The sequence below is a fragment of the Camelina sativa genome, chromosome 12 (assembly GCF_030686135.1).
Source record: "Camelina sativa cultivar CO46 ecotype springtype chromosome 12, ASM3068613v1".
In the NCBI taxonomy this organism is placed as follows: domain Eukaryota; kingdom Viridiplantae; phylum Streptophyta; class Magnoliopsida; order Brassicales; family Brassicaceae; genus Camelina; species Camelina sativa.
In genome coordinates, this window is record NC_141891.1 from 31,686,584 (window position 1) to 31,714,455 (window position 27,872).

Sequence of the window (27,872 nt, forward strand, 5' to 3'; positions counted from 1 at the left end):
TGGACATGGTTATTGCTTGTTTTTGGACGTTGGAAGCACGTCCAAGGTGACTAAACCGGTCCGCATATCAAGTGGGACCCACATCGAATGATCCATTCAGTTTTCAAAAAAGAATATATGCGATTGCATGGGATATACTAACGGATGCGATCATACCAGCACTAATGCACCGGATCCCATCAGAACTCCGCAGTGAAGCGTGCTTGGGCGAGAGTAGTACTAGGATGGGTGACTTTCCGGGAAGTCCTCGTGTTGCATTCCTCCCCCCCCCTTTTTTTTTTTTTTTTGGTTGTTTCGCAATACTATAGTACATAGAGAACGTCGTAACTTTCAGACCGTGAGGAACCACGCAACCCATAATACCTTTTTGAAAAGCCCCAAGAGAGCTTCTGGCAAGGCAATGGGTCTTCGTACCATTGGACCATTCTCGAGGGCAGATTTTGACGTTTGAAGGCAGTTAAGATGTTTTTTTGTGATCCCGACACAATTAGTTACGGCTCCAAAACAGTGTTTGGACATGGTTATCGCTTGTTTTTGGACGTTGGAAGCACGTCCAAGGTGACTAAACCGGTCCGCATATCAAGTGGGACCCACATCGAATGATCCATTCAGTTTTCAAAAAAGGATATATGCGATTGCATGGAATATACTAACGGATGCGATCATACCAGCACTAATGCACCGGATCCCATCAGAACTCCGCAGTTAAGCGTGCTTGGGCGAGAGTAATACTAGGATGGGTGACCTCCCGGGAAGTCCTCGTGTTGCATCCATCCCCCCCCCCCTTTTTTTTTTTGGTTGTTTCGCAAGACTATAGTACATAGAAAACGTCGTAACTTTCGGACCGTGAGGAACCACGCAACCCATAATACCTTTTTGAAAATCCCCAAGAGAGCTTCTGGCAAGGCAATGGGTCTTTGTTCCATTGGACCATTCTCGAGGGCAGATTTTGACGTTTGAAGGCAGTTAAGATGTTTTTTTGTGATCTCGACACAATTAGTTACGGCTCCAAAACAGTGTTTGGACATGGTTATCGCTTGTTTTTGGACGTTGGAAGCACGTCCAAGGTGACTAAACCGGTCCGCATATCAAGTGGGACCCACATCGAATGATCCATTCAGTTTTCAAAAAAGGATATATGCGATTGCATGGGATATACTAACGGATGCGATCATACCAGCACTAATGCACCGGATCCCATCAGAACTCCGCAGTTAAGCGTGCGTGGGCGAGAGTAATACTAGGATGGGTGACCTCCCGGGAAGTCCTCGTGTTGCATCCATCCCCCCCCCCCTTTTTTTTTTTGGTTGTTTCGCAAGACTATAGTACATAGAAAACGTCGTAACTTTCGGACCGTGAGGAACCACGCAACCCATAATACCTTTTTGAAAAGCCCCAAGAGAGCTTCTGGCAAGGCAATGGGTCTTCGTACCATTGGACCATTCTCGAGGGCAGATTTTGACGTTTGAAGGCAGTTGAGATGTTTTTTTGTGATCCCGACACAATTAGTTACGGCTCCAAAACAGTGTTTGGACATGGTTATCGCTTGTTTTTGGACGTTGGAAGCACGTCCAAGGTGACTAAACCGGTCCGCATATCAAGTGGGACCCACATCAAATGATCCATTCAGTTTTCAAAAAAGGATATATGCGATTGCATGGGATATACTAACGGATGCGATCATACCAGCACTAATGCACCGGATCCCATCAGAACTCCGCAGTTAAGCGTGCTTGGGCGAGAGTAATACTAGGATGGGTGACCTCCCGGGAAGTCCTCGTGTTGCATCCATCCCCCCCCCCCTTTTTTTTTTGGTTGTTTCGCAAGACTATAGTACATAGAAAACGTCGTAACTTTCGGACCGTGAGGAACCACGCAACCCATAATACCTTTTTGAAAAGCCCCAAGAGAGCTTCTGGCAAGGCAATGGGTCTTTGTTCCATTGGACCATTCTCGAGGGCAGATTTTGACGTTTGAAGGCAGTTAAGATGTTTTTTTGTGATCCCGACACAATTAGTTACGGCTCCAAAACAGTGTTTGGACATGGTTATTGCTTGTTTTTGGACGTTGGAAGCACGTCCAAGGTGACTAAACCGGTCCGCATATCAAGTGGGACCCACATCGAATGATCCATTCAGTTTTCAAAAAAGAATATATGCGATTGCATGGGATATACTAACGGATGCGATCATACCAGCACTAATGCACCGGATCCCATCAGAACTCCGCAGTGAAGCGTGCTTGGGCGAGAGTAGTACTAGGATGGGTGACTTTCCGGGAAGTCCTCGTGTTGCATTCCTCCCCCCCCCCTTTTTTTTTTTTTTTTGGTTGTTTCGCAATACTATAGTACATAGAGAACGTCGTAACTTTCAGACCGTGAGGAACCACGCAACCCATAATACCTTTTTGAAAAGCCCCAAGAGAGCTTCTGGCAAGGCAATGGGTCTTCGTACCATTGGACCATTCTCGAGGGCAGATTTTGACGTTTGAAGGCAGTTAAGATGTTTTTTTGTGATCCCGACACAATTAGTTACGGCTCCAAAACAGTGTTTGGACATGGTTATCGCTTGTTTTTGGACGTTGGAAGCACGTCCAAGGTGACTAAACCGGTCCGCATATCAAGTGGGACCCACATCGAATGATCCATTCAGTTTTCAAAAAAGGATATATGCGATTGCATGGAATATACTAACGGATGCGATCATACCAGCACTAATGCACCGGATCCCATCAGAACTCCGCAGTTAAGCGTGCTTGGGCGAGAGTAATACTAGGATGGGTGACCTCCCGGGAAGTCCTCGTGTTGCATCCATCCCCCCCCCTTTTTTTTTTTGGTTGTTTCGCAAGACTATAGTACATAGAAAACGTCGTAACTTTCGGACCGTGAGGAACCACGCAACCCATAATACCTTTTTGAAAATCCCCAAGAGAGCTTCTGGCAAGGCAATGGGTCTTTGTTCCATTGGACCATTCTCGAGGGCAGATTTTGACGTTTGAAGGCAGTTAAGATGTTTTTTTGTGATCTCGACACAATTAGTTACGGCTCCAAAACAGTGTTTGGACATGGTTATCGCTTGTTTTTGGACGTTGGAAGCACGTCCAAGGTGACTAAACCGGTCCGCATATCAAGTGGGACCCACATCGAATGATCCATTCAGTTTTCAAAAAAGGATATATGCGATTGCATGGGATATACTAACGGATGCGATCATACCAGCACTAATGCACCGGATCCCATCAGAACTCCGCAGTTAAGCGTGCGTGGGCGAGAGTAATACTAGGATGGGTGACCTCCCGGGAAGTCCTCGTGTTGCATCCATCCCCCCCCCTTTTTTTTTTTTGGTTGTTTCGCAAGACTATAGTACATAGAAAACGTCGTAACTTTCGGACCGTGAGGAACCACGCAACCCATAATACCTTTTTGAAAAGCCCCAAGAGAGCTTCTGGCAAGGCAATGGGTCTTCGTACCATTGGACCATTCTCGAGGGCAGATTTTGACGTTTGAAGGCAGTTGAGATGTTTTTTTGTGATCCCGACACAATTAGTTACGGCTCCAAAACAGTGTTTGGACATGGTTATCGCTTGTTTTTGGACGTTGGAAGCACGTCCAAGGTGACTAAACCGGTCCGCATATCAAGTGGGACCCACATCGAATGATCCATTCAGTTTTCAAAAAAGGATATATGCGATTGCATGGGATATACTAACGGATGCGATCATACCAGCACTAATGCACCGGATCCCATCAGAACTCCGCAGTTAAGCGTGCTTGGGCGAGAGTAATACTAGGATGGGTGACCTCCCGGGAAGTCCTCGTGTTGCATCCATCCCCCCCCCCTTTTTTTTTTGGTTGTTTCGCAAGACTATAGTACATAGAAAACGTCGTAACTTTCGGACCGTGAGGAACCACGCAACCCATAATACCTTTTTGAAAAGCCCCAAGAGAGCTTCTGGCAAGGCAATGGGTCTTTGTTCCATTGGACCATTCTCGAGGGCAGATTTTGACGTTTGAAGGCAGTTAAGATGTTTTTTTGTGATCCCGACACAATTAGTTACGGCTCCAAAACAGTGTTTGGACATGGTTATTGCTTGTTTTTGGACGTTGGAAGCACGTCCAAGGTGACTAAACCGGTCCGCATATCAAGTGGGACCCACATCGAATGATCCATTCAGTTTTCAAAAAAGAATATATGCGATTGCATGGGATATACTAACGGATGCGATCATACCAGCACTAATGCACCGGATCCCATCAGAACTCCGCAGTGAAGCGTGCTTGGGCGAGAGTAGTACTAGGATGGGTGACTTTCCGGGAAGTCCTCGTGTTGCATTCCTCCCCCCCCCTTTTTTTTTTTTTTTTTGGTTGTTTCGCAATACTATAGTACATAGAGAACGTCGTAACTTTCAGACCGTGAGGAACCACGCAACCCATAATACCTTTTTGAAAAGCCCCAAGAGAGCTTCTGGCAAGGCAATGGGTCTTCGTACCATTGGACCATTCTCGAGGGCAGATTTTGACGTTTGAAGGCAGTTAAGATGTTTTTTTGTGATCCCGACACAATTAGTTACGGCTCCAAAACAGTGTTTGGACATGGTTATCGCTTGTTTTTGGACGTTGGAAGCACGTCCAAGGTGACTAAACCGGTCCGCATATCAAGTGGGACCCACATCGAATGATCCATTCAGTTTTCAAAAAAGGATATATGCGATTGCATGGAATATACTAACGGATGCGATCATACCAGCACTAATGCACCGGATCCCATCAGAACTCCGCAGTTAAGCGTGCTTGGGCGAGAGTAATACTAGGATGGGTGACCTCCCGGGAAGTCCTCGTGTTGCATCCATCCCCCCCCTTTTTTTTTTTGGTTGTTTCGCAAGACTATAGTACATAGAAAACGTCGTAACTTTCGGACCGTGAGGAACCACGCAACCCATAATACCTTTTTGAAAATCCCCAAGAGAGCTTCTGGCAAGGCAATGGGTCTTTGTTCCATTGGACCATTCTCGAGGGCAGATTTTGACGTTTGAAGGCAGTTAAGATGTTTTTTTGTGATCCCGACACAATTAGTTACGGCTCCAAAACAGTGTTTGGACATGGTTATCGCTTGTTTTTGGACGTTGGAAGCACGTCCAAGGTGACTAAACCGGTCCGCATATCAAGTGGGACCCACATCGAATGATCCATTCAGTTTTCAAAAAAGGATATATGCGATTGCATGGAATATACTAACGGATGCGATCATACCAGCACTAATGCACCGGATCCCATCAGAACTCCGCAGTTAAGCGTGCTTGGGCGAGAGTAATACTAGGATGGGTGACCTCCCGGGAAGTCCTCGTGTTGCATCCATCCCCCCCCTTTTTTTTTTTGGTTGTTTCGCAAGACTATAGTACATAGAAAACGTCGTAACTTTCGGACCGTGAGGAACCACGCAACCCATAATACCTTTTTGAAAATCCCCAAGAGAGCTTCTGGCAAGGCAATGGGTCTTTGTTCCATTGGACCATTCTCGAGGGCAGATTTTGACGTTTGAAGGCAGTTAAGATGTTTTTTTGTGATCCCGACACAATTAGTTACGGCTCCAAAACAGTGTTTGGACATGGTTATCGCTTGTTTTTGGACGTTGGAAGCACGTCCAAGGTGACTAAACCGGTCCGCATATCAAGTGGGACCCACATCGAATGATCCATTCAGTTTTCAAAAAAGGATATATGCGATTGCATGGAATATACTAACGGATGCGATCATACCAGCACTAATGCACCGGATCCCATCAGAACTCCGCAGTTAAGCGTGCTTGGGCGAGAGTAATACTAGGATGGGTGACCTCCCGGGAAGTCCTCGTGTTGCATCCATCCCCCCCCTTTTTTTTTTTGGTTGTTTCGCAAGACTATAGTACATAGAAAACGTCGTAACTTTCGGACCGTGAGGAACCACGCAACCCATAATACCTTTTTGAAAATCCCCAAGAGAGCTTCTGGCAAGGCAATGGGTCTTTGTTCCATTGGACCATTCTCGAGGGCAGATTTTGACGTTTGAAGGCAGTTAAGATGTTTTTTTGTGATCCCGACACAATTAGTTACGGCTCCAAAACAGTGTTTGGACATGGTTATCGCTTGTTTTTGGACGTTGGAAGCACGTCCAAGGTGACTAAACCGGTCCGCATATCAAGTGGGACCCACATCGAATGATCCATTCAGTTTTCAAAAAAGGATATATGCGATTGCATGGAATATACTAACGGATGCGATCATACCAGCACTAATGCACCGGATCCCATCAGAACTCCGCAGTTAAGCGTGCTTGGGCGAGAGTAATACTAGGATGGGTGACCTCCCGGGAAGTCCTCGTGTTGCATCCATCCCCCCCCTTTTTTTTTTTGGTTGTTTCGCAAGACTATAGTACATAGAAAACGTCGTAACTTTCGGACCGTGAGGAACCACGCAACCCATAATACCTTTTTGAAAATCCCCAAGAGAGCTTCTGGCAAGGCAATGGGTCTTTGTTCCATTGGACCATTCTCGAGGGCAGATTTTGACGTTTGAAGGCAGTTAAGATGTTTTTTTGTGATCCCGACACAATTAGTTACGGCTCCAAAACAGTGTTTGGACATGGTTATCGCTTGTTTTTGGACGTTGGAAGCACGTCCAAGGTGACTAAACCGGTCCGCATATCAAGTGGGACCCACATCGAATGATCCATTCAGTTTTCAAAAAAGGATATATGCGATTGCATGGGATATACTAACGGATGCGATCATACCAGCACTAATGCACCGGATCCCATCAGAACTCCGCAGTTAAGCGTGCTTGGGCGAGAGTAATACTAGGATGGGTGACCTCCCGGGAAGTCCTCGTGTTGCATCCATCCCCCCCCCCCTTTTTTTTTTTGGTTGTTTCGCAAGACTATAGTACATAGAAAACGTCGTAACTTTCGGACCGTGAGGAACCACGCAACCCATAATACCTTTTTGAAAAGCCCCAAGAGAGCTTCTGGCAAGGCAATGGGTCTTTGTTCCATTGGACCATTCTCGAGGGCAGATTTTGACGTTTGAAGGCAGTTAAGATGTTTTTTTGTGATCCCGACACAATTAGTTACGGCTCCAAAACAGTGTTTGGACATGGTTATCGCTTGTTTTTGGACGTTGGAAGCACGTCCAAGGTGACTAAACCGGTCCGCATATCAAGTGGGACCCACATCGAATGATCCATTCAGTTTTCAAAAAAGAATATATGCGATTGCATGGGATATACTAACGGATGCGATCATACCAGCACTAATGCACCGGATCCCATCAGAACTCCGCAGTGAAGCGTGCTTGGGCGAGAGTAGTACTAGGATGGGTGACTTTCCGGGAAGTCCTCGTGTTGCATTCCTCCCCCCCCCCTTTTTTTTTTTTTTTGGTTGTTTCGCAATACTATAGTACATAGAGAACGTCGTAACTTTCGGACCGTGAGGAACCACGCAACCCATAATACCTTTTTGAAAATCCCCAAGAGAGCTTCTGGCAAGGCAATGGGTCTTTGTTCCATTGGACCATTCTCGAGGGCAGATTTTGACGTTTGAAGGCAGTTAAGATGTTTTTTTGTGATCCCGACACAATTAGTTACGGCTCCAAAACAGTGTTTGGACATGGTTATTGCTTGTTTTTGGACGTTGGAAGCACGTCCAAGGTGACTAAACCGGTCCGCATATCAAGTGGGACCCACATCGAATGATCCATTCAGTTTTCAAAAAAGAATATATGCGATTGCATGGGATATACTAACGGATGCGATCATACCAGCACTAATGCACCGGATCCCATCAGAACTCCGCAGTGAAGCGTACTTGGGCGAGAGGAGTACTAGGATGGGTGACTTTCCGGGAAGTCCTCGTGTTGCATTCCTCCCCCCCCCCCCCCCCTTTTTTTTTTTTTTTGGTTGTTTCGCAATACTATAGTACATAGAGAACGTCGTAACTTTCAGACCGTGAGGAACCACGCAACCCATAATACCTTTTTGAAAAGCCCCAAGAGAGCTTCTGGCAAGGCAATGGGTCTTCGTACCATTGGACCATTCTCGAGGGCAGATTTTGACGTTTGAAGGCAGTTAAGATGTTTTTTTATGATCCCGACACAATTAGTTACGGCTCCAAAACAGTGTTTGGACATGGTTATTGCTTGTTTTGGACGTTCGAAGCACGTCCAAGGTGACTAAACCGGTCCGCATATCAAGTGGGACCCACATCGAATGATCCATTCAGTTTTCAAAAAAGAATATATGCGATTGCATGGGATATACTAACGGATGCGATCATACCAGCACTAATGCACCGGATCCCATCAGAACTCCGCAGTGAAGCGTACTTGGGCGAGAGGAGTACTAGGATGGGTGACTTTCCGGGAAGTCCTCGTGTTGCATTCCTCCCCCTCCCCCCCCTTTTTTTTTTTTTTTGGTTGTTTCGCAATACTATAGTACATAGAGAACGTCGTAACTTTCAGACCGTGAGGAACCACGCAACCCATAATACCTTTTTGAAAAGCCCCAAGAGAGCTTCTGGCAAGGCAATGGGTCTTCGTACCATTGGACCATTCTCGAGGGCAGATTTTGACGTTTGAAGGCAGTTAAGATGTTTTTTTGTGATCCCGACACAATTAGTTACGGCTCCAAAACAGTGTTTGGACATGGTTATCGCTTGTTTTTGGACGTTGGAAGCACGTCCAAGGTGACTAAACCGGTCCGCATATCAAGTGGGACCCACATCGAATGATCCATTCAGTTTTCGAAAAAGGATATATGCGATTGCATGGGATATACTAACGGATGCGATCATACCAGCATTAATGCACCGGATCCCATCAGAACTCCGCAGTTAAGCGTGCTTGGGCGAGAGTAATACTAGGATGGGTGACCTCCCGGGAAGTCCTCGTGTTGCATCCCTCCCCCCCCCCTTTTTTTTTTGGTTGTTTCGCAAGACTATAGTACATAGAGAACGTCGTAACTTTCGGACCGTGAGGAACCACGCAACCCATAATACCTTTTTGAAAAGCCCCAAGGGAGCTTCTGGCAAGGCAATGGGTCTTTGTACCATCGGACCATTCTCGAGGGCAGATTTTGACGTTTGAAGGCAGTTAAGATGTTTTTTTGTGATCCCGACACAATTAGTTACGGCTCCAAAACAGTGTTTGGACATGGTTATTGCTTGTTTTTGGACGTTCGAAGCACGTCCAAGGTGACTAAACCGGTCCGCATATCAAGTGGGACCCACATCGAATGATCCATTCAGTTTTCAAAAAAGAATATATGCGATTGCATGGGATATACTAACGGATGCGATCATACCAGCACTAATGCACCGGATCCCATCAGAACTCCGCAGTGAAGCGTACTTGGGCGAGAGGAGTACTAGGATGGGTGACTTTCCGGGAAGTCCTCGTGTTGCATTCCTCCCCCCCCTTTTTTTTTTTTTTTGGTTGTTTCGCAATACTATAGTACATAGAGAACGTCGTAACTTTCAGACCGTGAGGAACCACGCAACCCATAATACCTTTTTGAAAAGCCCCAAGAGAGCTTCTGGCAAGGCAATGGGTCTTCGTACCATTGGACCATTCTCGAGGGCAGATTTTGACGTTTGAAGGCAGTTAAGATGTTTTTTTGTGATCCCGACACAATTAGTTACGGCTCCAAAACAGTGTTTGGACATGGTTATCGCTTGTTTTTGGACGTTGGAAGCACGTCCAAGGTGACTAAACCGGTCCGCATATCAAGTGGGACCCACATCGAATGATCCATTCAGTTTTCAAAAAAGAATATATGCGATTGCATGGGATATACTAACGGATGCGATCATACCAGCACTAATGCACCGGATCCCATCAGAACTCCGCAGTGAAGCGTGCTTGGGCGAGAGTAGTACTAGGATGGGTGACTTTCCGGGAAGTCCTCGTGTTGCATTCCTCCCCCCCCCTTTTTTTTTTTTTTTGGTTGTTTCGCAATACTATAGTACATAGAGAACGTCGTAACTTTCGGACCGTGAGGAACCACGCAACCCATAATACCTTTTTGAAAATCCCCAAGAGAGCTTCTGGCAAGGCAATGGGTCTTTGTTCCATTGGACCATTCTCGAGGGCAGATTTTGACGTTTGAAGGCAGTTAAGATGTTTTTTTGTGATCCCGACACAATTAGTTACGGCTCCAAAACAGTGTTTGGACATGGTTATTGCTTGTTTTTGGACGTTGGAAGCACGTCCAAGGTGACTAAACCGGTCCGCATATCAAGTGGGACCCACATCGAATGATCCATTCAGTTTTCAAAAAAGAATATATGCGATTGCATGGGATATACTAACGGATGCAATCATACCAGCACTAATGCACCGGATCCCATCAGAACTCCGCAGTGAAGCGTACTTGGGCGAGAGGAGTACTAGGATGGGTGACTTTCCGGGAAGTCCTCGTGTTGCATTCCTCCCCCCCCTTTTTTTTTTTTTTTTGGTTGTTTCGCAATACTATAGTACATAGAGAACGTCGTAACTTTCAGACCGTGAGGAACCACGCAACCCATAATACCTTTTTGAAAAGCCCCAAGAGAGCTTCTGGCAAGGCAATTGGTCTTTGTACCATTGGACAATTCTCGAGGGCAGATTTTGACGTTTGAAGGCAGTTAAGATGTTTTTTTGTGATCCCGACACAATTAGTTACGGCTCCAAAACAGTGTTTGGACATGATTATCGCTTGTTTTTCGACGTTTGAAGCACATCCAAGGTGACTAAACCGGTCTGCATATCAAGTGGGACCCACATCGAATGATCCATTCAGTTTTCAAAAAAGGATATATGCGATTGCATGGGATATACTAACGGATGCGATCATACCAGCACTAATGCACCGGATCCCATCAGAACTCCGCAGTGAAGCGTACTTGGGCGAGAGGAGTACTAGGATGGGTGACTTTCCGGGAAGTCCTCGTGTTGCATTCCTCCCCCCCCCCCCCCTTTTTTTTTTTTTTTGGTTGTTTCGCAATACTATAGTACATAGAGAACGTCGTAACTTTCAGACCGTGAGGAACCACGCAACCCATAATACCTTTTTGAAAAGCCCCAAGAGAGCTTCTGGCAAGGCAATGGGTCTTCGTACCATTGGACCATTCTCGAGGGCAGATTTTGACGTTTGAAGGCAGTTAAGATGTTTTTTTATGATCCCGACACAATTAGTTACGGCTCCAAAACAGTGTTTGGACATGGTTATTGCTTGTTTTGGACGTTCGAAGCACGTCCAAGGTGACTAAACCGGTCCGCATATCAAGTGGGACCCACATCGAATGATCCATTCAGTTTTCAAAAAAGAATATATGCGATTGCATGGGATATACTAACGGATGCGATCATACCAGCACTAATGCACCGGATCCCATCAGAACTCCGCAGTGAAGCGTACTTGGGCGAGAGGAGTACTAGGATGGGTGACTTTCCGGGAAGTCCTCGTGTTGCATTCCTCCCCCCCCTTTTTTTTTTTTTTTGGTTGTTTCGCAATACTATAGTACATAGAGAACGTCGTAACTTTCAGACCGTGAGGAACCACGCAACCCATAATACCTTTTTGAAAAGCCCCAAGAGAGCTTCTGGCAAGGCAATGGGTCTTCGTACCATTGGACCATTCTCGAGGGCAGATTTTGACGTTTGAAGGCAGTTAAGATGTTTTTTTGTGATCCCGACACAATTAGTTACGGCTCCAAAACAGTGTTTGGACATGGTTATCGCTTGTTTTTGGACGTTGGAAGCACGTCCAAGGTGACTAAACCGGTCCGCATATCAAGTGGGACCCACATCGAATGATCCATTCAGTTTTCAAAAAAGAATATATGCGATTGCATGGGATATACTAACGGATGCGATCATACCAGCACTAATGCACCGGATCCCATCAGAACTCCGCAGTGAAGCGTGCTTGGGCGAGAGTAGTACTAGGATGGGTGACTTTCCGGGAAGTCCTCGTGTTGCATTCCTCCCCCCCCCCTTTTTTTTTTTTTTTGGTTGTTTCGCAATACTATAGTACATAGAGAACGTCGTAACTTTCGGACCGTGAGGAACCACGCAACCCATAATACCTTTTTGAAAATCCCCAAGAGAGCTTCTGGCAAGGCAATGGGTCTTTGTTCCATTGGACCATTATCGAGGGCAGATTTTGACGTTTGAAGGCAGTTAAGATGTTTTTTTGTGATCCCGACACAATTAGTTACGGCTCCAAAACAGTGTTTGGACATGGTTATTGCTTGTTTTTGGACGTTGGAAGCACGTCCAAGGTGACTAAACCGGTCCGCATATCAAGTGGGACCCACATCGAATGATCCATTCAGTTTTCAAAAAAGAATATATGCGATTGCATGGGATATACTAACGGATGCGATCATACCAGCACTAATGCACCGGATCCCATCAGAACTCCGCAGTGAAGCGTACTTGGGCGAGAGGAGTACTAGGATGGGTGACTTTCCGGGAAGTCCTCGTGTTGCATTCCTCCCCCCCCCTTTTTTTTTTTTTTTGGTTGTTTCGCAATACTATAGTACATAGAGAACGTCGTAACTTTCAGACCGTGAGGAACCACGCAACCCATAATACCTTTTTGAAAAGCCCCAAGAGAGCTTCTGGCAAGGCAATGGGTCTTCGTACCATTGGACCATTCTCGAGGGCAGATTTTGACGTTTGAAGGCAGTTAAGATGTTTTTTTGTGATCCCGACACAATTAGTTACGGCTCCAAAACAGTGTTTGGACATGGTTATCGCTTGTTTTTGGACGTTGGAAGCACGTCCAAGGTGACTAAACCGGTCCGCATATCAAGTGGGACCCACATCGAATGATCCATTCAGTTTTCGAAAAAGGATATATGCGATTGCATGGGATATACTAACGGATGCGATCATACCAGCATTAATGCACCGGATCCCATCAGAACTCCGCAGTTAAGCGTGCTTGGGCGAGAGTAATACTAGGATGGGTGACCTCTCGGGAAGTCCTCGTGTTGCATCCCTCCCCCCCCCCCCTTTTTTTTTTGGTTGTTTCGCAAGACTATAGTACATAGAGAACGTCGTAACTTTCGGACCGTGAGGAACCACGCAACCCATAATACCTTTTTGAAAAGCCCCAAGGGAGCTTCTGGCAAGGCAATGGGTCTTTGTACCATCGGACCATTCTCGAGGGCAGATTTTGACGTTTGAAGGCAGTTAAGATGTTTTTTTGTGATCCCGACACAATTAGTTACGGCTCCAAAACAGTGTTTGGACATGGTTATCGCTTGTTTTTGGACGTTGGAAGCACGTCCAAGGTGACTAAACCGGTCCGCATATCAAGTGGGACCCACATCGAATGATCCATTCAGTTTTCGAAAAAGGATATATGCGATTGCATGGGATATACTAACGGATGCGATCATACCAGCACTAATGCACCGGATCCCATCAGAACTCCGCAGTGAAGCGTACTTGGGCGAGAGGAGTACTAGGATGGGTGACTTTCCGGGAAGTCCTCGTGTTGCATTCCTCCCCCCCCCCTTTTTTTTTTTTTTTGGTTGTTTCGCAATACTATAGTACATAGAGAACGTCGTAACTTTCAGACCGTGAGGAACCACGCAACCCATAATACCTTTTTGAAAAGCCCCAAGGGAGCTTCTGGCAAGGCAATGGGTCTTTGTACCATCGGACCATTCTCGAGGGCAGATTTTGACGTTTGAAGGCAGTTAAGATGTTTTTTTGTGATCCCGACACAATTAGTTACGGCTCCAAAACAGTGTTTGGACATGGTTATTGCTTGTTTTTGGACGTTCGAAGCACGTCCAAGGTGACTAAACCGGTCCGCATATCAAGTGGGACCCACATCGAATGATCCATTCAGTTTTCAAAAAAGAATATATGCGATTGCATGGGATATACTAACGGATGCGATCATACCAGCACTAATGCACCGGATCCCATCAGAACTCCGCAGTGAAGCGTGCTTGGGCGAGAGTAGTACTAGGATGGGTGACTTTCCGGGAAGTCCTCGTGTTGCATTCCTCCCCCCCCCTTTTTTTTTTTTTTTGGTTGTTTCGCAATACTATAGTACATAGAGAACGTCGTAACTTTCAGACCGTGAGGAACCACGCAACCCATAATACCTTTTTGAAAAGCCCCAAGAGAGCTTCTGGCAAGGCAATGGGTCTTCGTACCATTGGACCATTCTCGAGGGCAGATTTTGACGTTTGAAGGCAGTTAAGATGTTTTTTTGTGATCCCGACACAATTAGTTACGGCTCCAAAACAGTGTTTGGACATGGTTATCGCTTGTTTTTGGACGTTGGAAGCACGTCCAAGGTGACTAAACCGGTCCGCATATCAAGTGGGACCCACATCGAATGATCCATTCAGTTTTCAAAAAAGGATATATGCGATTGCATGGGATATACTAACTGATGCGATCATACCAGCACTAATGCACCGGATCCCATCAGAACTCCGCATTTAAGCGTGCTTGGGCGAGAGTAATACTAGGATGGGTGACCTCCCGGGAAGTCCTCGTGTTGCATCCCTCCCCCCCCCCTTTTTTTTTTTGGTTATTTCGCAAGACTATAGTACATAGAAAACGTCGTAACTTTCGGACCGTGAGGAACCACGCAACCCATAATACCTTTTTGAAAAGCCCCAAGAGAGCTTCTGGCAAGGCAATGGGTCTTCGTACCATTGGACCATTCTCGAGGGCAGATTTTGACGTTTGAAGGCAGTTAAGATGTTTTTTTGTGATCCCGACACAATTAGTTACGGCTCCAAAACAGTGTTTGGACATGGTTATTGCTTGTTTTTGGACGTTGGAAGCACGTCCAAGGTGACTAAACCGGTCCGCATATCAAGTGGGACCCACATCGAATGATCCATTCAGTTTTCAAAAAAGAATATATGCGATTGCATGGGATATACTAACGGATGCGATCATACCAGCACTAATGCACCGGATCCCATCAGAACTCCGCAGTGAAGCGTGCTTGGGCGAGAGTAGTACTAGGATGGGTGACTTTCCGGGAAGTCCTCGTGTTGCATTCCTCCCCCCCCCTTTTTTTTTTTTTTTGGTTGTTTCGCAATACTATAGTACATAGAGAACGTCGTAACTGTCGGACCGTGAGGAACCACGCAACCCATAATACCTTTTTGAAAATCCCCAAGAGAGCTTCTGGCAAGGCAATGGGTCTTTGTTCCATTGGACCATTATCGAGGGCAGATTTTGACGTTTGAAGGCAGTTAAGATGTTTTTTTGTGATCCCGACACAATTAGTTACGGCTCCAAAACAGTGTTTGGACATGGTTATTGCTTGTTTTTGGACGTTGGAAGCACGTCCAAGGTGACTAAACCGGTCCGCATATCAAGTGGGACCCACATCGAATGATCCATTCAGTTTTCAAAAAAGAATATATGCGATTGCATGGGATATACTAACGGATGCGATCATACCAGCACTAATGCACCGGATCCCATCAGAACTCCGCAGTGAAGCGTACTTGGGCGAGAGGAGTACTAGGATGGGTGACTTTCCGGGAAGTCCTCGTGTTGCATTCCTCCCCCCCCCCTTTTTTTTTTTTTTTGGTTGTTTCGCAATACTATAGTACATAGAGAACGTCGTAACTTTCAGACCGTGAGGAACCACGCAACCCATAATACCTTTTTGAAAAGCCCCAAGAGAGCTTCTGGCAAGGCAATGGGTCTTCGTACCATTGGACCATTCTCGAGGGCAGATTTTGACGTTTGAAGGCAGTTAAGATGTTTTTTTGTGATCCCGACACAATTAGTTACGGCTCCAAAACAGTGTTTGGACATGGTTATCGCTTGTTTTTGGACGTTGGAAGCACGTCCAAGGTGACTAAACCGGTCCGCATATCAAGTGGGACCCACATCGAATGATCCATTCAGTTTTCGAAAAAGGATATATGCGATTGCATGGGATATACTAACGGATGCGATCATACCAGCATTAATGCACCGGATCCCATCAGAACTCCGCAGTTAAGCGTGCTTGGGCGAGAGTAATACTAGGATGGGTGACCTCTCGGGAAGTCCTCGTGTTGCATCCCTCCCCCCCCCCCTTTTTTTTTTGGTTGTTTCGCAAGACTATAGTACATAGAGAACGTCGTAACTTTCGGACCGTGAGGAACCACGCAACCCATAATACCTTTTTGAAAAGCCCCAAGGGAGCTTCTGGCAAGGCAATGGGTCTTTGTACCATCGGACCATTCTCGAGGGCAGATTTTGACGTTTGAAGGCAGTTAAGATGTTTTTTTGTGATCCCGACACAATTAGTTACGGCTCCAAAACAGTGTTTGGACATGGTTATCGCTTGTTTTTGGACGTTGGAAGCACGTCCAAGGTGACTAAACCGGTCCGCATATCAAGTGGGACCCACATCGAATGATCCATTCAGTTTTCGAAAAAGGATATATGCGATTGCATGGGATATACTAACGGATGCGATCATACCAGCACTAATGCACCGGATCCCATCAGAACTCCGCAGTGAAGCGTACTTGGGCGAGAGGAGTACTAGGATGGGTGACTTTCCGGGAAGTCCTCGTGTTGCATTCCTCCCCCCCCCCTTTTTTTTTTTTTTTGGTTGTTTCGCAATACTATAGTACATAGAGAACGTCGTAACTTTCAGACCGTGAGGAACCACGCAACCCATAATACCTTTTTGAAAAGCCCCAAGGGAGCTTCTGGCAAGGCAATGGGTCTTTGTACCATCGGACCATTCTCGAGGGCAGATTTTGACGTTTGAAGGCAGTTAAGATGTTTTTTTGTGATCCCGACACAATTAGTTACGGCTCCAAAACAGTGTTTGGACATGGTTATTGCTTGTTTTTGGACGTTCGAAGCACGTCCAAGGTGACTAAACCGGTCCGCATATCAAGTGGGACCCACATCGAATGATCCATTCAGTTTTCAAAAAAGAATATATGCGATTGCATGGGATATACTAACGGATGCGATCATACCAGCACTAATGCACCGGATCCCATCAGAACTCCGCAGTGAAGCGTGCTTGGGCGAGAGTAGTACTAGGATGGGTGACTTTCCGGGAAGTCCTCGTGTTGCATTCCTCCCCCCCCCTTTTTTTTTTTTTTTGGTTGTTTCGCAATACTATAGTACATAGAGAACGTCGTAACTTTCAGACCGTGAGGAACCACGCAACCCATAATACCTTTTTGAAAAGCCCCAAGAGAGCTTCTGGCAAGGCAATGGGTCTTCGTACCATTGGACCATTCTCGAGGGCAGATTTTGACGTTTGAAGGCAGTTAAGATGTTTTTTTGTGATCCCGACACAATTAGTTACGGCTCCAAAACAGTGTTTGGACATGGTTATCGCTTGTTTTTGGACGTTGGAAGCACGTCCAAGGTGACTAAACCGGTCCGCATATCAAGTGGGACCCACATCGAATGATCCATTCAGTTTTCAAAAAAGGATATATGCGATTGCATGGGATATACTAACTGATGCGATCATACCAGCACTAATGCACCGGATCCCATCAGAACTCCGCATTTAAGCGTGCTTGGGCGAGAGTAATACTAGGATGGGTGACCTCCCGGGAAGTCCTCGTGTTGCATCCCTCCCCCCCCCCCTTTTTTTTTTTGGTTATTTCGCAAGACTATAGTACATAGAAAACGTCGTAACTTTCGGACCGTGAGGAACCACGCAACCCATAATACCTTTTTGAAAAGCCCCAAGAGAGCTTCTGGCAAGGCAATGGGTCTTCGTACCATTGGACCATTCTCGAGGGCAGATTTTGACGTTTGAAGGCAGTTAAGATGTTTTTTTGTGATCCCGACACAATTAGTTACGGCTCCAAAACAGTGTTTGGACATGGTTATTGCTTGTTTTTGGACGTTGGAAGCACGTCCAAGGTGACTAAACCGGTCCGCATATCAAGTGGGACCCACATCGAATGATCCATTCAGTTTTCAAAAAAGAATATATGCGATTGCATGGGATATACTAACGGATGCGATCATACCAGCACTAATGCACCGGATCCCATCAGAACTCCGCAGTGAAGCGTGCTTGGGCGAGAGTAGTACTAGGATGGGTGACTTTCCGGGAAGTCCTCGTGTTGCATTCCTCCCCCCCCCTTTTTTTTTTTTTTTGGTTGTTTCGCAATACTATAGTACATAGAGAACGTCGTAACTGTCGGACCGTGAGGAACCACGCAACCCATAATACCTTTTTGAAAATCCCCAAGAGAGCTTCTGGCAAGGCAATGGGTCTTTGTTCCATTGGACCATTCTCGAGGGCAGATTTTGACGTTTGAAGGCAGTTAAGATGTTTTTTTGTGATCCCGACACAATTAGTTACGGCTCCAAAACAGTGTTTGGACATGGTTATTGCTTGTTTTTGGACGTTGGAAGCACGTCCAAGGTGACTAAACCGGTCCGCATATCAAGTGGGACCCACATCGAATGATCCATTCAGTTTTCAAAAAAGAATATATGCGATTGCATGGGATATACTAACGGATGCGATCATACCAGCACTAATGCACCGGATCCCATCAGAACTCCGCAGTGAAGCGTACTTGGGCGAGAGGAGTACTAGGATGGGTGACTTTCCGGGAAGTCCTCGTGTTGCATTCCTCCCCCCCCCCTTTTTTTTTTTTTTTGGTTGTTTCGCAATACTATAGTACATAGAGAACGTCGTAACTTTCAGACCGTGAGGAACCACGCAACCCATAATACCTTTTTGAAAAGCCCCAAGAGAGCTTCTGGCAAGGCAATGGGTCTTCGTACCATTGGACCATTCTCGAGGGCAGATTTTGACGTTTGAAGGCAGTTAAGATGTTTTTTTATGATCCCGACACAATTAGTTACGGCTCCAAAACAGTGTTTGGACATGGTTATTGCTTGTTTTGGACGTTCGAAGCACGTCCAAGGTGACTAAACCGGTCCGCATATCAAGTGGGACCCACATCGAATGATCCATTCAGTTTTCAAAAAAGAATATATGCGATTGCATGGGATATACTAACGGATGCGATCATACCAGCACTAATGCACCGGATCCCATCAGAACTCCGCAGTGAAGCGTACTTGGGCGAGAGGAGTACTAGGATGGGTGACTTTCCGGGAAGTCCTCGTGTTGCATTCCTCCCCCCCCTTTTTTTTTTTTTTTTGGTTGTTTCGCAATACTATAGTACATAGAGAACGTCGTAACTTTCAGACCGTGAGGAACCACGCAACCCATAATACCTTTTTGAAAAGCCCCAAGAGAGCTTCTGGCAAGGCAATGGGTCTTCGTACCATTGGACCATTCTCGAGGGCAGATTTTGACGTTTGAAGGCAGTTAAGATGTTTTTTTGTGATCCCGACACAATTAGTTACGGCTCCAAAACAGTGTTTGGACATGGTTATCGCTTGTTTTTGGACGTTGGAAGCACGTCCAAGGTGACTAAACCGGTCCGCATATCAAGTGGGACCCACATCGAATGATCCATTCAGTTTTCGAAAAAGGATATATGCGATTGCATGGGATATACTAACGGATGCGATCATACCAGCATTAATGCACCGGATCCCATCAGAACTCCGCAGTTAAGCGTGCTTGGGCGAGAGTAATACTAGGATGGGTGACCTCCCGGGAAGTCCTCGTGTTGCATCCCTCCCCCCCCCCCCTTTTTTTTTTGGTTGTTTCGCAAGACTATAGTACATAGAGAACGTCGTAACTTTCGGACCGTGAGGAACCACGCAACCCATAATACCTTTTTGAAAAGCCCCAAGGGAGCTTCTGGCAAGGCAATGGGTCTTTGTACCATCGGACCATTCTCGAGGGCAGATTTTGACGTTTGAAGGCAGTTAAGATGTTTTTTTGTGATCCCGACACAATTAGTTACGGCTCCAAAACAGTGTTTGGACATGGTTATTGCTTGTTTTTGGACGTTCGAAGCACGTCCAAGGTGACTAAACCGGTCCGCATATCAAGTGGGACCCACATCGAATGATCCATTCAGTTTTCAAAAAAGAATATATGCGATTGCATGGGATATACTAACGGATGCGATCATACCAGCACTAATGCACCGGATCCCATCAGAACTCCGCATTTAAGCGTGCTTGGGCGAGAGTAATACTAGGATGGGTGACCTCCCGGGAAGTCCTCGTGTTGCATCCCTCCCCCCCCCCCTTTTTTTTTTTGGTTATTTCGCAAGACTATAGTACATAGAAAACGTCGTAACTTTCGGACCGTGAGGAACCACGCAACCCATAATACCTTTTTGAAAAGCCCCAAGAGAGCTTCTGGCAAGGCAATGGGTCTTTGTACCATCGGACCATTCTCGAGGGCAGATTTTGACGTTTGAAGGCAGTTAAGATGTTTTTGTGTGATCCCGACACAATTAGTTACGGCTCCAAAACAGTGTTTGGACATGGTTATTGCTTGTTTTTGGACGTTCGAAGCACGTCCAAGGTGACTAAACCGGTCCGCATATCAAGTGGGACCCACATCGAATGATCCATTCAGTTTTCAAAAAAGAATATATGCGATTGCATGGGATATACTAACGGATGCGATCATACCAGCACTAATGCACCGGATCCCATCAGAACTCCGCAGTGAAGCGTACTTGGGCGAGAGGAGTACTAGGATGGGTGACTTTCCGGGAAGTCCTCGTGTTGCATTCCTCCCCCCCCTTTTTTTTTTTTTTTGGTTGTTTCGCAATACTATAGTACATAGAGAACGTCGTAACTTTCAGACCGTGAGGAACCACGCAACCCATAATACCTTTTTGAAAAGCCCCAAGAGAGCTTCTGGCAAGGCAATGGGTCTTCGTACCATTGGACCATTCTCGAGGGCAGATTTTGACGTTTGAAGGCAGTTAAGATGTTTTTTTGTGATCCCGACACAATTAGTTACGGCTCCAAAACAGTGTTTGGACATGGTTATCGCTTGTTTTTGGACGTTGGAAGCACGTCCAAGGTGACTAAACCGGTCCGCATATCAAGTGGGACCCACATCGAATGATCCATTCAGTTTTCGAAAAAGGATATATGCGATTGCATGGGATATACTAACGGATGCGATCATACCAGCATTAATGCACCGGATCCCATCAGAACTCCGCAGTTAAGCGTGCTTGGGCGAGAGTAATACTAGGATGGGTGACCTCCCGGGAAGTCCTCGTGTTGCATCCCTCCCCCCCCCCCCTTTTTTTTTTGGTTGTTTCGCAAGACTATAGTACATAGAGAACGTCGTAACTTTCGGACCGTGAGGAACCACGCAACCCATAATACCTTTTTGAAAAGCCCCAAGGGAGCTTCTGGCAAGGCAATGGGTCTTTGTACCATCGGACCATTCTCGAGGGCAGATTTTGACGTTTGAAGGCAGTTAAGATGTTTTTTTGTGATCCCGACACAATTAGTTACGGCTCCAAAACAGTGTTTGGACATGGTTATTGCTTGTTTTTGGACGTTCGAAGCACGTCCAAGGTGACTAAACCGGTCCGCATATCAAGTGGGACCCACATCGAATGATCCATTCAGTTTTCAAAAAAGAATATATGCGATTGCATGGGATATACTAACGGATGCGATCATACCAGCACTAATGCACCGGATCCCATCAGAACTCCGCATTTAAGCGTGCTTGGGCGAGAGTAATACTAGGATGGGTGACCTCCCGGGAAGTCCTCGTGTTGCATCCCTCCCCCCCCCCCCTTTTTTTTTTTGGTTATTTCGCAAGACTATAGTACATAGAAAACGTCGTAACTTTCGGACCGTGAGGAACCACGCAACCCATAATACCTTTTTGAAAAGCCCCAAGAGAGCTTCTGGCAAGGCAATGGGTCTTTGTACCATCGGACCATTCTCGAGGGCAGATTTTGACGTTTGAAGGCAGTTAAGATGTTTTTGTGTGATCCCGACACAATTAGTTACGGCTCCAAAACAGTGTTTGGACATGGTTATTGCTTGTTTTTGGACGTTCGAAGCACGTCCAAGGTGACTAAACCGGTCCGCATATCAAGTGGGACCCACATCGAATGATCCATTCAGTTTTCAAAAAAGAATATATGCGATTGCATGGGATATACTAACGGATGCGATCATACCAGCACTAATGCACCGGATCCCATCAGAACTCCGCAGTGAAGCGTACTTGGGCGAGAGGAGTACTAGGATGGGTGACTTTCCGGGAAGTCCTCGTGTTGCATTCCTCCCCCCCCTTTTTTTTTTTTTTTGGTTGTTTCGCAATACTATAGTACATAGAGAACGTCGTAACTTTCAGACCGTGAGGAACCACGCAACCCATAATACCTTTTTGAAAAGCCCCAAGAGAGCTTCTGGCAAGGCAATGGGTCTTCGTACCATTGGACCATTCTCGAGGGCAGATTTTGACGTTTGAAGGCAGTTAAGATGTTTTTTTGTGATCCCGACACAATTAGTTACGGCTCCAAAACAGTGTTTGGACATGGTTATCGCTTGTTTTTGGACGTTGGAAGCACGTCCAAGGTGACTAAACCGGTCCGCATATCAAGTGGGACCCACATCGAATGATCCATTCAGTTTTCAAAAAAGAATATATGCGATTGCATGGGATATACTAACGGATGCGATCATACCAGCACTAATGCACCGGATCCCATCAGAACTCCGCAGTGAAGCGTGCTTGGGCGAGAGTAGTACTAGGATGGGTGACTTTCCGGGAAGTCCTCGTGTTGCATTCCTCCCCCCCCCTTTTTTTTTTTTTTTGGTTGTTTCGCAATACTATAGTACATAGAGAACGTCGTAACTTTCGGACCGTGAGGAACCACGCAACCCATAATACCTTTTTGAAAATCCCCAAGAGAGCTTCTGGCAAGGCAATGGGTCTTTGTTCCATTGGACCATTCTCGAGGGCAGATTTTGACGTTTGAAGGCAGTTAAGATGTTTTTTTGTGATCCCGACACAATTAGTTACGGCTCCAAAACAGTGTTTGGACATGGTTATTGCTTGTTTTTGGACGTTGGAAGCACGTCCAAGGTGACTAAACCGGTCCGCATATCAAGTGGGACCCACATCGAATGATCCATTCAGTTTTCAAAAAAGAATATATGCGATTGCATGGGATATACTAACGGATGCGATCATACCAGCACTAATGCACCGGATCCCATCAGAACTCCGCAGTGAAGCGTACTTGGGCGAGAGGAGTACTAGGATGGGTGACTTTCCGGGAAGTCCTCGTGTTGCATTCCTCCCCCCCCCCCCCCCCCCTTTTTTTTTTTTTTTGGTTGTTTCGCAATACTATAGTACATAGAGAACGTCGTAACTTTCAGACCGTGAGGAACCACGCAACCCATAATACCTTTTTGAAAAGCCCCAAGAGAGCTTCTGGCAAGGCAATGGGTCTTCGTACCATTGGACCATTCTCGAGGGCAGATTTTGACGTTTGAAGGCAGTTAAGATGTTTTTTTATGATCCCGACACAATTAGTTACGGCTCCAAAACAGTGTTTGGACATGGTTATTGCTTGTTTTGGACGTTCGAAGCACGTCCAAGGTGACTAAACCGGTCCGCATATCAAGTGGGACCCACATCGAATGATCCATTCAGTTTTCAAAAAAGAATATATGCGATTGCATGGGATATACTAACGGATGCGATCATACCAGCACTAATGCACCGGATCCCATCAGAACTCCGCAGTGAAGCGTACTTGGGCGAGAGGAGTACTAGGATGGGTGACTTTCCGGGAAGTCCTCGTGTTGCATTCCTCCCCCCCCCCTTTTTTTTTTTTTTTGGTTGTTTCGCAATACTATAGTACATAGAGAACGTCGTAACTTTCAGACCGTGAGGAACCACGCAACCCATAATACCTTTTTGAAAAGCCCCAAGAGAGCTTCTGGCAAGGCAATGGGTCTTCGTACCATTGGACCATTCTCGAGGGCAGATTTTGACGTTTGAAGGCAGTTAAGATGTTTTTTTGTGATCCCGACACAATTAGTTACGGCTCCAAAACAGTGTTTGGACATGGTTATCGCTTGTTTTTGGACGTTGGAAGCACGTCCAAGGTGACTAAACCGGTCCGCATATCAAGTGGGACCCACATCGAATGATCCATTCAGTTTTCGAAAAAGGATATATGCGATTGCATGGGATATACTAACGGATGCGATCATACCAGCACTAATGCACCGGATCCCATCAGAACTCCGCATTTAAGCGTGCTTGGGCGAGAGTAATACTAGGATGGGTGACCTCCCGGGAAGTCCTCGTGTTGCATCCCTCCCCCCCCCCTTTTTTTTTTTGGTTATTTCGCAAGACTATAGTACATAGAAAACGTCGTAACTTTCGGACCGTGAGGAACCACGCAACCCATAATACCTTTTTGAAAAGCCCCAAGAGAGCTTCTGGCAAGGCAATGGGTCTTCGTACCATTGGACCATTCTCGAGGGCAGATTTTGACGTTTGAAGGCAGTTAAGATGTTTTTTTGTGATCCCGACACAATTAGTTACGGCTCCAAAACAGTGTTTGGACATGGTTATTGCTTGTTTTTGGACGTTGGAAGCACGTCCAAGGTGACTAAACCGGTCCGCATATCAAGTGGGACCCACATCGAATGATCCATTCAGTTTTCAAAAAAGAATATATGCGATTGCATGGGATATACTAACGGATGCGATCATACCAGCACTAATGCACCGGATCCCATCAGAACTCCGCAGTGAAGCGTGCTTGGGCGAGAGTAGTACTAGGATGGGTGACTTTCCGGGAAGTCCTCGTGTTGCATTCCTCCCCCCCCCTTTTTTTTTTTTTTTGGTTGTTTCGCAATACTATAGTACATAGAGAACGTCGTAACTGTCGGACCGTGAGGAACCACGCAACCCATAATACCTTTTTGAAAATCCCCAAGAGAGCTTCTGGCAAGGCAATGGGTCTTTGTTCCATTGGACCATTCTCGAGGGCAGATTTTGACGTTTGAAGGCAGTTAAGATGTTTTTTTGTGATCCCGACACAATTAGTTACGGCTCCAAAACAGTGTTTGGACATGGTTATTGCTTGTTTTTGGACGTTGGAAGCACGTCCAAGGTGACTAAACCGGTCCGCATATCAAGTGGGACCCACATCGAATGATCCATTCAGTTTTCAAAAAAGAATATATGCGATTGCATGGGATATACTAACGGATGCGATCATACCAGCACTAATGCACCGGATCCCATCAGAACTCCGCAGTGAAGCGTACTTGGGCGAGAGGAGTACTAGGATGGGTGACTTTCCGGGAAGTCCTCGTGTTGCATTCCTCCCCCCCCCTTTTTTTTTTTTTTTGGTTGTTTCGCAATACTATAGTACATAGAGAACGTCGTAACTTTCAGACCGTGAGGAACCACGCAACCCATAATACCTTTTTGAAAAGCCCCAAGAGAGCTTCTGGCAAGGCAATGGGTCTTCGTACCATTGGACCATTCTCGAGGGCAGATTTTGACGTTTGAAGGCAGTTAAGATGTTTTTTTATGATCCCGACACAATTAGTTACGGCTCCAAAACAGTGTTTGGACATGGTTATTGCTTGTTTTGGACGTTCGAAGCACGTCCAAGGTGACTAAACCGGTCCGCATATCAAGTGGGACCCACATCGAATGATCCATTCAGTTTTCAAAAAAGAATATATGCGATTGCATGGGATATACTAACGGATGCGATCATACCAGCACTAATGCACCGGATCCCATCAGAACTCCGCAGTGAAGCGTACTTGGGCGAGAGGAGTACTAGGATGGGTGACTTTCCGGGAAGTCCTCGTGTTGCATTCCTCCCCCCCCTTTTTTTTTTTTTTTTGGTTGTTTCGCAATACTATAGTACATAGAGAACGTCGTAACTTTCAGACCGTGAGGAACCACGCAACCCATAATACCTTTTTGAAAAGCCCCAAGAGAGCTTCTGGCAAGGCAATGGGTCTTCGTACCATTGGACCATTCTCGAGGGCAGATTTTGACGTTTGAAGGCAGTTAAGATGTTTTTTTGTGATCCCGACACAATTAGTTACGGCTCCAAAACAGTGTTTGGACATGGTTATCGCTTGTTTTTGGACGTTGGAAGCACGTCCAAGGTGACTAAACCGGTCCGCATATCAAGTGGGACCCACATCGAATGATCCATTCAGTTTTCGAAAAAGGATATATGCGATTGCATGGGATATACTAACGGATGCGATCATACCAGCATTAATGCACCGGATCCCATCAGAACTCCGCAGTTAAGCGTGCTTGGGCGAGAGTAATACTAGGATGGGTGACCTCCCGGGAAGTCCTCGTGTTGCATCCCTCCCCCCCCCCCCTTTTTTTTTTGGTTGTTTCGCAAGACTATAGTACATAGAGAACGTCGTAACTTTCGGACCGTGAGGAACCACGCAACCCATAATACCTTTTTGAAAAGCCCCAAGGGAGCTTCTGGCAAGGCAATGGGTCTTTGTACCATCGGACCATTCTCGAGGGCAGATTTTGACGTTTGAAGGCAGTTAAGATGTTTTTTTGTGATCCCGACACAATTAGTTACGGCTCCAAAACAGTGTTTGGACATGGTTATTGCTTGTTTTTGGACGTTCGAAGCACGTCCAAGGTGACTAAACCGGTCCGCATATCAAGTGGGACCCACATCGAATGATCCATTCAGTTTTCAAAAAAGAATATATGCGATTGCATGGGATATACTAACGGATGCGATCATACCAGCACTAATGCACCGGATCCCATCAGAACTCCGCATTTAAGCGTGCTTGGGCGAGAGTAATACTAGGATGGGTGACCTCCCGGGAAGTCCTCGTGTTGCATCCCTCCCCCCCCCCTTTTTTTTTTTGGTTATTTCGCAAGACTATAGTACATAGAAAACGTCGTAACTTTCGGACCGTGAGGAACCACGCAACCCATAATACCTTTTTGAAAAGCCCCAAGAGAGCTTCTGGCAAGGCAATGGGTCTTTGTACCATCGGACCATTCTCGAGGGCAGATTTTGACGTTTGAAGGCAGTTAAGATGTTTTTGTGTGATCCCGACACAATTAGTTACGGCTCCAAAACAGTGTTTGGACATGGTTATTGCTTGTTTTTGGACGTTCGAAGCACGTCCAAGGTGACTAAACCGGTCCGCATATCAAGTGGGACCCACATCGAATGATCCATTCAGTTTTCAAAAAAGAATATATGCGATTGCATGGGATATACTAACGGATGCGATCATACCAGCACTAATGCACCGGATCCCATCAGAACTCCGCAGTGAAGCGTACTTGGGCGAGAGGAGTACTAGGATGGGTGACTTTCCGGGAAGTCCTCGTGTTGCATTCCTCCCCCCCCTTTTTTTTTTTTTTTGGTTGTTTCGCAATACTATAGTACATAGAGAACGTCGTAACTTTCAGACCGTGAGGAACCACGCAACCCATAATACCTTTTTGAAAAGCCCCAAGAGAGCTTCTGGCAAGGCAATGGGTCTTCGTACCATTGGACCATTCTCGAGGGCAGATTTTGACGTTTGAAGGCAGTTAAGATGTTTTTTTGTGATCCCGACACAATTAGTTACGGCTCCAAAACAGTGTTTGGACATGGTTATCGCTTGTTTTTGGACGTTGGAAGCACGTCCAAGGTGACTAAACCGGTCCGCATATCAAGTGGGACCCACATCGAATGATCCATTCAGTTTTCAAAAAAGAATATATGCGATTGCATGGGATATACTAACGGATGCGATCATACCAGCACTAATGCACCGGATCCCATCAGAACTCCGCAGTGAAGCGTGCTTGGGCGAGAGTAGTACTAGGATGGGTGACTTTCCGGGAAGTCCTCGTGTTGCATTCCTCCCCCCCCCTTTTTTTTTTTTTTTGGTTGTTTCGCAATACTATAGTACATAGAGAAC

General features: G+C 46.0%; 54 non-coding genes and 1 pseudogene across 54 annotated transcripts; all 55 read left to right on the forward strand.

Moving 5' to 3' along the window:
• Positions 1-142: 142 nt before the first annotated feature.
• LOC147932498 (5S ribosomal RNA) lies at positions 143-261 on the forward strand. Its single transcript, XR_015576094.1, has one exon. It is a non-coding gene; the product is annotated as a 5S ribosomal RNA (ribosomal RNA).
• Positions 262-654: 393 nt separating this feature from the next.
• LOC147932499 (5S ribosomal RNA) lies at positions 655-773 on the forward strand. The gene has a single exon (XR_015575923.1). It is a non-coding gene; the product is annotated as a 5S ribosomal RNA (ribosomal RNA).
• Positions 774-1,163: 390 nt separating this feature from the next.
• LOC147932500 (5S ribosomal RNA) lies at positions 1,164-1,282 on the forward strand. The gene has a single exon (XR_015576184.1). It is a non-coding gene; the product is annotated as a 5S ribosomal RNA (ribosomal RNA).
• A 390-nt stretch (positions 1,283-1,672) lies between these two features.
• Positions 1,673-1,791, forward strand: LOC147932501 (5S ribosomal RNA). The gene has a single exon (XR_015575924.1). It is a non-coding gene; the product is annotated as a 5S ribosomal RNA (ribosomal RNA).
• Positions 1,792-2,180: 389 nt separating this feature from the next.
• Positions 2,181-2,299, forward strand: LOC147932502 (5S ribosomal RNA). Its single transcript, XR_015576095.1, has one exon. It is a non-coding gene; the product is annotated as a 5S ribosomal RNA (ribosomal RNA).
• Positions 2,300-2,693: 394 nt separating this feature from the next.
• Positions 2,694-2,812, forward strand: LOC147932503 (5S ribosomal RNA). Its single transcript, XR_015575925.1, has one exon. It is a non-coding gene; the product is annotated as a 5S ribosomal RNA (ribosomal RNA).
• A 388-nt stretch (positions 2,813-3,200) lies between these two features.
• LOC147932504 (5S ribosomal RNA) lies at positions 3,201-3,319 on the forward strand. Its single transcript, XR_015576185.1, has one exon. It is a non-coding gene; the product is annotated as a 5S ribosomal RNA (ribosomal RNA).
• Positions 3,320-3,708: 389 nt separating this feature from the next.
• Positions 3,709-3,827, forward strand: LOC147932505 (5S ribosomal RNA). Its single transcript, XR_015575926.1, has one exon. It is a non-coding gene; the product is annotated as a 5S ribosomal RNA (ribosomal RNA).
• Positions 3,828-4,215: 388 nt separating this feature from the next.
• On the forward strand, positions 4,216-4,334 carry LOC147932506 (5S ribosomal RNA). The gene has a single exon (XR_015576096.1). It is a non-coding gene; the product is annotated as a 5S ribosomal RNA (ribosomal RNA).
• Positions 4,335-4,728: 394 nt separating this feature from the next.
• LOC147932507 (5S ribosomal RNA) lies at positions 4,729-4,847 on the forward strand. Its single transcript, XR_015575928.1, has one exon. It is a non-coding gene; the product is annotated as a 5S ribosomal RNA (ribosomal RNA).
• Positions 4,848-5,234: 387 nt separating this feature from the next.
• LOC147932508 (5S ribosomal RNA) lies at positions 5,235-5,353 on the forward strand. The gene has a single exon (XR_015575929.1). It is a non-coding gene; the product is annotated as a 5S ribosomal RNA (ribosomal RNA).
• Positions 5,354-5,740: 387 nt separating this feature from the next.
• LOC147932509 (5S ribosomal RNA) lies at positions 5,741-5,859 on the forward strand. The gene has a single exon (XR_015575930.1). It is a non-coding gene; the product is annotated as a 5S ribosomal RNA (ribosomal RNA).
• Positions 5,860-6,246: 387 nt separating this feature from the next.
• On the forward strand, positions 6,247-6,365 carry LOC147932510 (5S ribosomal RNA). The gene has a single exon (XR_015575931.1). It is a non-coding gene; the product is annotated as a 5S ribosomal RNA (ribosomal RNA).
• A 387-nt stretch (positions 6,366-6,752) lies between these two features.
• LOC147932511 (5S ribosomal RNA) lies at positions 6,753-6,871 on the forward strand. The gene has a single exon (XR_015575932.1). It is a non-coding gene; the product is annotated as a 5S ribosomal RNA (ribosomal RNA).
• Positions 6,872-7,261: 390 nt separating this feature from the next.
• On the forward strand, positions 7,262-7,380 carry LOC147932512 (5S ribosomal RNA). The gene has a single exon (XR_015576097.1). It is a non-coding gene; the product is annotated as a 5S ribosomal RNA (ribosomal RNA).
• A 393-nt stretch (positions 7,381-7,773) lies between these two features.
• On the forward strand, positions 7,774-7,892 carry LOC147932513 (5S ribosomal RNA). The gene has a single exon (XR_015576620.1). It is a non-coding gene; the product is annotated as a 5S ribosomal RNA (ribosomal RNA).
• Positions 7,893-8,290: 398 nt separating this feature from the next.
• LOC147932514 (5S ribosomal RNA) lies at positions 8,291-8,409 on the forward strand. The gene has a single exon (XR_015576621.1). It is a non-coding gene; the product is annotated as a 5S ribosomal RNA (ribosomal RNA).
• Positions 8,410-8,806: 397 nt separating this feature from the next.
• On the forward strand, positions 8,807-8,925 carry LOC147932515 (5S ribosomal RNA). The gene has a single exon (XR_015575939.1). It is a non-coding gene; the product is annotated as a 5S ribosomal RNA (ribosomal RNA).
• A 388-nt stretch (positions 8,926-9,313) lies between these two features.
• LOC147932516 (5S ribosomal RNA) lies at positions 9,314-9,432 on the forward strand. Its single transcript, XR_015576623.1, has one exon. It is a non-coding gene; the product is annotated as a 5S ribosomal RNA (ribosomal RNA).
• Positions 9,433-9,823: 391 nt separating this feature from the next.
• LOC147932517 (5S ribosomal RNA) lies at positions 9,824-9,942 on the forward strand. Its single transcript, XR_015576098.1, has one exon. It is a non-coding gene; the product is annotated as a 5S ribosomal RNA (ribosomal RNA).
• A 392-nt stretch (positions 9,943-10,334) lies between these two features.
• On the forward strand, positions 10,335-10,453 carry LOC147932518 (5S ribosomal RNA; annotated as a pseudogene).
• Positions 10,454-10,845: 392 nt separating this feature from the next.
• LOC147932519 (5S ribosomal RNA) lies at positions 10,846-10,964 on the forward strand. Its single transcript, XR_015576624.1, has one exon. It is a non-coding gene; the product is annotated as a 5S ribosomal RNA (ribosomal RNA).
• A 396-nt stretch (positions 10,965-11,360) lies between these two features.
• On the forward strand, positions 11,361-11,479 carry LOC147932520 (5S ribosomal RNA). Its single transcript, XR_015576625.1, has one exon. It is a non-coding gene; the product is annotated as a 5S ribosomal RNA (ribosomal RNA).
• Positions 11,480-11,870: 391 nt separating this feature from the next.
• LOC147932521 (5S ribosomal RNA) lies at positions 11,871-11,989 on the forward strand. The gene has a single exon (XR_015576099.1). It is a non-coding gene; the product is annotated as a 5S ribosomal RNA (ribosomal RNA).
• A 393-nt stretch (positions 11,990-12,382) lies between these two features.
• LOC147932522 (5S ribosomal RNA) lies at positions 12,383-12,501 on the forward strand. The gene has a single exon (XR_015576626.1). It is a non-coding gene; the product is annotated as a 5S ribosomal RNA (ribosomal RNA).
• Positions 12,502-12,893: 392 nt separating this feature from the next.
• LOC147932523 (5S ribosomal RNA) lies at positions 12,894-13,012 on the forward strand. Its single transcript, XR_015576009.1, has one exon. It is a non-coding gene; the product is annotated as a 5S ribosomal RNA (ribosomal RNA).
• Positions 13,013-13,402: 390 nt separating this feature from the next.
• LOC147932524 (5S ribosomal RNA) lies at positions 13,403-13,521 on the forward strand. Its single transcript, XR_015576627.1, has one exon. It is a non-coding gene; the product is annotated as a 5S ribosomal RNA (ribosomal RNA).
• Positions 13,522-13,914: 393 nt separating this feature from the next.
• On the forward strand, positions 13,915-14,033 carry LOC147932525 (5S ribosomal RNA). Its single transcript, XR_015576100.1, has one exon. It is a non-coding gene; the product is annotated as a 5S ribosomal RNA (ribosomal RNA).
• A 392-nt stretch (positions 14,034-14,425) lies between these two features.
• Positions 14,426-14,544, forward strand: LOC147932526 (5S ribosomal RNA). Its single transcript, XR_015576654.1, has one exon. It is a non-coding gene; the product is annotated as a 5S ribosomal RNA (ribosomal RNA).
• Positions 14,545-14,933: 389 nt separating this feature from the next.
• Positions 14,934-15,052, forward strand: LOC147932527 (5S ribosomal RNA). Its single transcript, XR_015576101.1, has one exon. It is a non-coding gene; the product is annotated as a 5S ribosomal RNA (ribosomal RNA).
• A 392-nt stretch (positions 15,053-15,444) lies between these two features.
• LOC147932528 (5S ribosomal RNA) lies at positions 15,445-15,563 on the forward strand. The gene has a single exon (XR_015576628.1). It is a non-coding gene; the product is annotated as a 5S ribosomal RNA (ribosomal RNA).
• Positions 15,564-15,956: 393 nt separating this feature from the next.
• LOC147932529 (5S ribosomal RNA) lies at positions 15,957-16,075 on the forward strand. Its single transcript, XR_015576010.1, has one exon. It is a non-coding gene; the product is annotated as a 5S ribosomal RNA (ribosomal RNA).
• Positions 16,076-16,464: 389 nt separating this feature from the next.
• LOC147932530 (5S ribosomal RNA) lies at positions 16,465-16,583 on the forward strand. The gene has a single exon (XR_015576629.1). It is a non-coding gene; the product is annotated as a 5S ribosomal RNA (ribosomal RNA).
• A 393-nt stretch (positions 16,584-16,976) lies between these two features.
• On the forward strand, positions 16,977-17,095 carry LOC147932531 (5S ribosomal RNA). The gene has a single exon (XR_015576102.1). It is a non-coding gene; the product is annotated as a 5S ribosomal RNA (ribosomal RNA).
• A 392-nt stretch (positions 17,096-17,487) lies between these two features.
• Positions 17,488-17,606, forward strand: LOC147932532 (5S ribosomal RNA). The gene has a single exon (XR_015576656.1). It is a non-coding gene; the product is annotated as a 5S ribosomal RNA (ribosomal RNA).
• Positions 17,607-17,996: 390 nt separating this feature from the next.
• LOC147932533 (5S ribosomal RNA) lies at positions 17,997-18,115 on the forward strand. Its single transcript, XR_015576104.1, has one exon. It is a non-coding gene; the product is annotated as a 5S ribosomal RNA (ribosomal RNA).
• Positions 18,116-18,507: 392 nt separating this feature from the next.
• Positions 18,508-18,626, forward strand: LOC147932534 (5S ribosomal RNA). The gene has a single exon (XR_015576630.1). It is a non-coding gene; the product is annotated as a 5S ribosomal RNA (ribosomal RNA).
• Positions 18,627-19,018: 392 nt separating this feature from the next.
• LOC147932535 (5S ribosomal RNA) lies at positions 19,019-19,137 on the forward strand. The gene has a single exon (XR_015576631.1). It is a non-coding gene; the product is annotated as a 5S ribosomal RNA (ribosomal RNA).
• Positions 19,138-19,529: 392 nt separating this feature from the next.
• On the forward strand, positions 19,530-19,648 carry LOC147932536 (5S ribosomal RNA). Its single transcript, XR_015575940.1, has one exon. It is a non-coding gene; the product is annotated as a 5S ribosomal RNA (ribosomal RNA).
• Positions 19,649-20,038: 390 nt separating this feature from the next.
• LOC147932537 (5S ribosomal RNA) lies at positions 20,039-20,157 on the forward strand. The gene has a single exon (XR_015576361.1). It is a non-coding gene; the product is annotated as a 5S ribosomal RNA (ribosomal RNA).
• Positions 20,158-20,547: 390 nt separating this feature from the next.
• LOC147932538 (5S ribosomal RNA) lies at positions 20,548-20,666 on the forward strand. The gene has a single exon (XR_015576632.1). It is a non-coding gene; the product is annotated as a 5S ribosomal RNA (ribosomal RNA).
• A 391-nt stretch (positions 20,667-21,057) lies between these two features.
• LOC147932539 (5S ribosomal RNA) lies at positions 21,058-21,176 on the forward strand. The gene has a single exon (XR_015575941.1). It is a non-coding gene; the product is annotated as a 5S ribosomal RNA (ribosomal RNA).
• A 390-nt stretch (positions 21,177-21,566) lies between these two features.
• On the forward strand, positions 21,567-21,685 carry LOC147932540 (5S ribosomal RNA). Its single transcript, XR_015576363.1, has one exon. It is a non-coding gene; the product is annotated as a 5S ribosomal RNA (ribosomal RNA).
• Positions 21,686-22,076: 391 nt separating this feature from the next.
• LOC147932541 (5S ribosomal RNA) lies at positions 22,077-22,195 on the forward strand. The gene has a single exon (XR_015576634.1). It is a non-coding gene; the product is annotated as a 5S ribosomal RNA (ribosomal RNA).
• Positions 22,196-22,586: 391 nt separating this feature from the next.
• LOC147932542 (5S ribosomal RNA) lies at positions 22,587-22,705 on the forward strand. The gene has a single exon (XR_015576105.1). It is a non-coding gene; the product is annotated as a 5S ribosomal RNA (ribosomal RNA).
• A 392-nt stretch (positions 22,706-23,097) lies between these two features.
• LOC147932543 (5S ribosomal RNA) lies at positions 23,098-23,216 on the forward strand. The gene has a single exon (XR_015576635.1). It is a non-coding gene; the product is annotated as a 5S ribosomal RNA (ribosomal RNA).
• A 400-nt stretch (positions 23,217-23,616) lies between these two features.
• On the forward strand, positions 23,617-23,735 carry LOC147932544 (5S ribosomal RNA). Its single transcript, XR_015576636.1, has one exon. It is a non-coding gene; the product is annotated as a 5S ribosomal RNA (ribosomal RNA).
• A 393-nt stretch (positions 23,736-24,128) lies between these two features.
• Positions 24,129-24,247, forward strand: LOC147932545 (5S ribosomal RNA). The gene has a single exon (XR_015576364.1). It is a non-coding gene; the product is annotated as a 5S ribosomal RNA (ribosomal RNA).
• A 389-nt stretch (positions 24,248-24,636) lies between these two features.
• Positions 24,637-24,755, forward strand: LOC147932546 (5S ribosomal RNA). Its single transcript, XR_015576106.1, has one exon. It is a non-coding gene; the product is annotated as a 5S ribosomal RNA (ribosomal RNA).
• A 392-nt stretch (positions 24,756-25,147) lies between these two features.
• LOC147932547 (5S ribosomal RNA) lies at positions 25,148-25,266 on the forward strand. Its single transcript, XR_015576637.1, has one exon. It is a non-coding gene; the product is annotated as a 5S ribosomal RNA (ribosomal RNA).
• Positions 25,267-25,657: 391 nt separating this feature from the next.
• LOC147932548 (5S ribosomal RNA) lies at positions 25,658-25,776 on the forward strand. The gene has a single exon (XR_015576638.1). It is a non-coding gene; the product is annotated as a 5S ribosomal RNA (ribosomal RNA).
• A 392-nt stretch (positions 25,777-26,168) lies between these two features.
• On the forward strand, positions 26,169-26,287 carry LOC147932549 (5S ribosomal RNA). The gene has a single exon (XR_015575942.1). It is a non-coding gene; the product is annotated as a 5S ribosomal RNA (ribosomal RNA).
• A 390-nt stretch (positions 26,288-26,677) lies between these two features.
• LOC147932550 (5S ribosomal RNA) lies at positions 26,678-26,796 on the forward strand. The gene has a single exon (XR_015576365.1). It is a non-coding gene; the product is annotated as a 5S ribosomal RNA (ribosomal RNA).
• A 389-nt stretch (positions 26,797-27,185) lies between these two features.
• On the forward strand, positions 27,186-27,304 carry LOC147932551 (5S ribosomal RNA). Its single transcript, XR_015576639.1, has one exon. It is a non-coding gene; the product is annotated as a 5S ribosomal RNA (ribosomal RNA).
• A 391-nt stretch (positions 27,305-27,695) lies between these two features.
• On the forward strand, positions 27,696-27,814 carry LOC147932552 (5S ribosomal RNA). The gene has a single exon (XR_015576107.1). It is a non-coding gene; the product is annotated as a 5S ribosomal RNA (ribosomal RNA).
• The last annotated feature ends 58 nt before the right edge of the window (positions 27,815-27,872 follow it).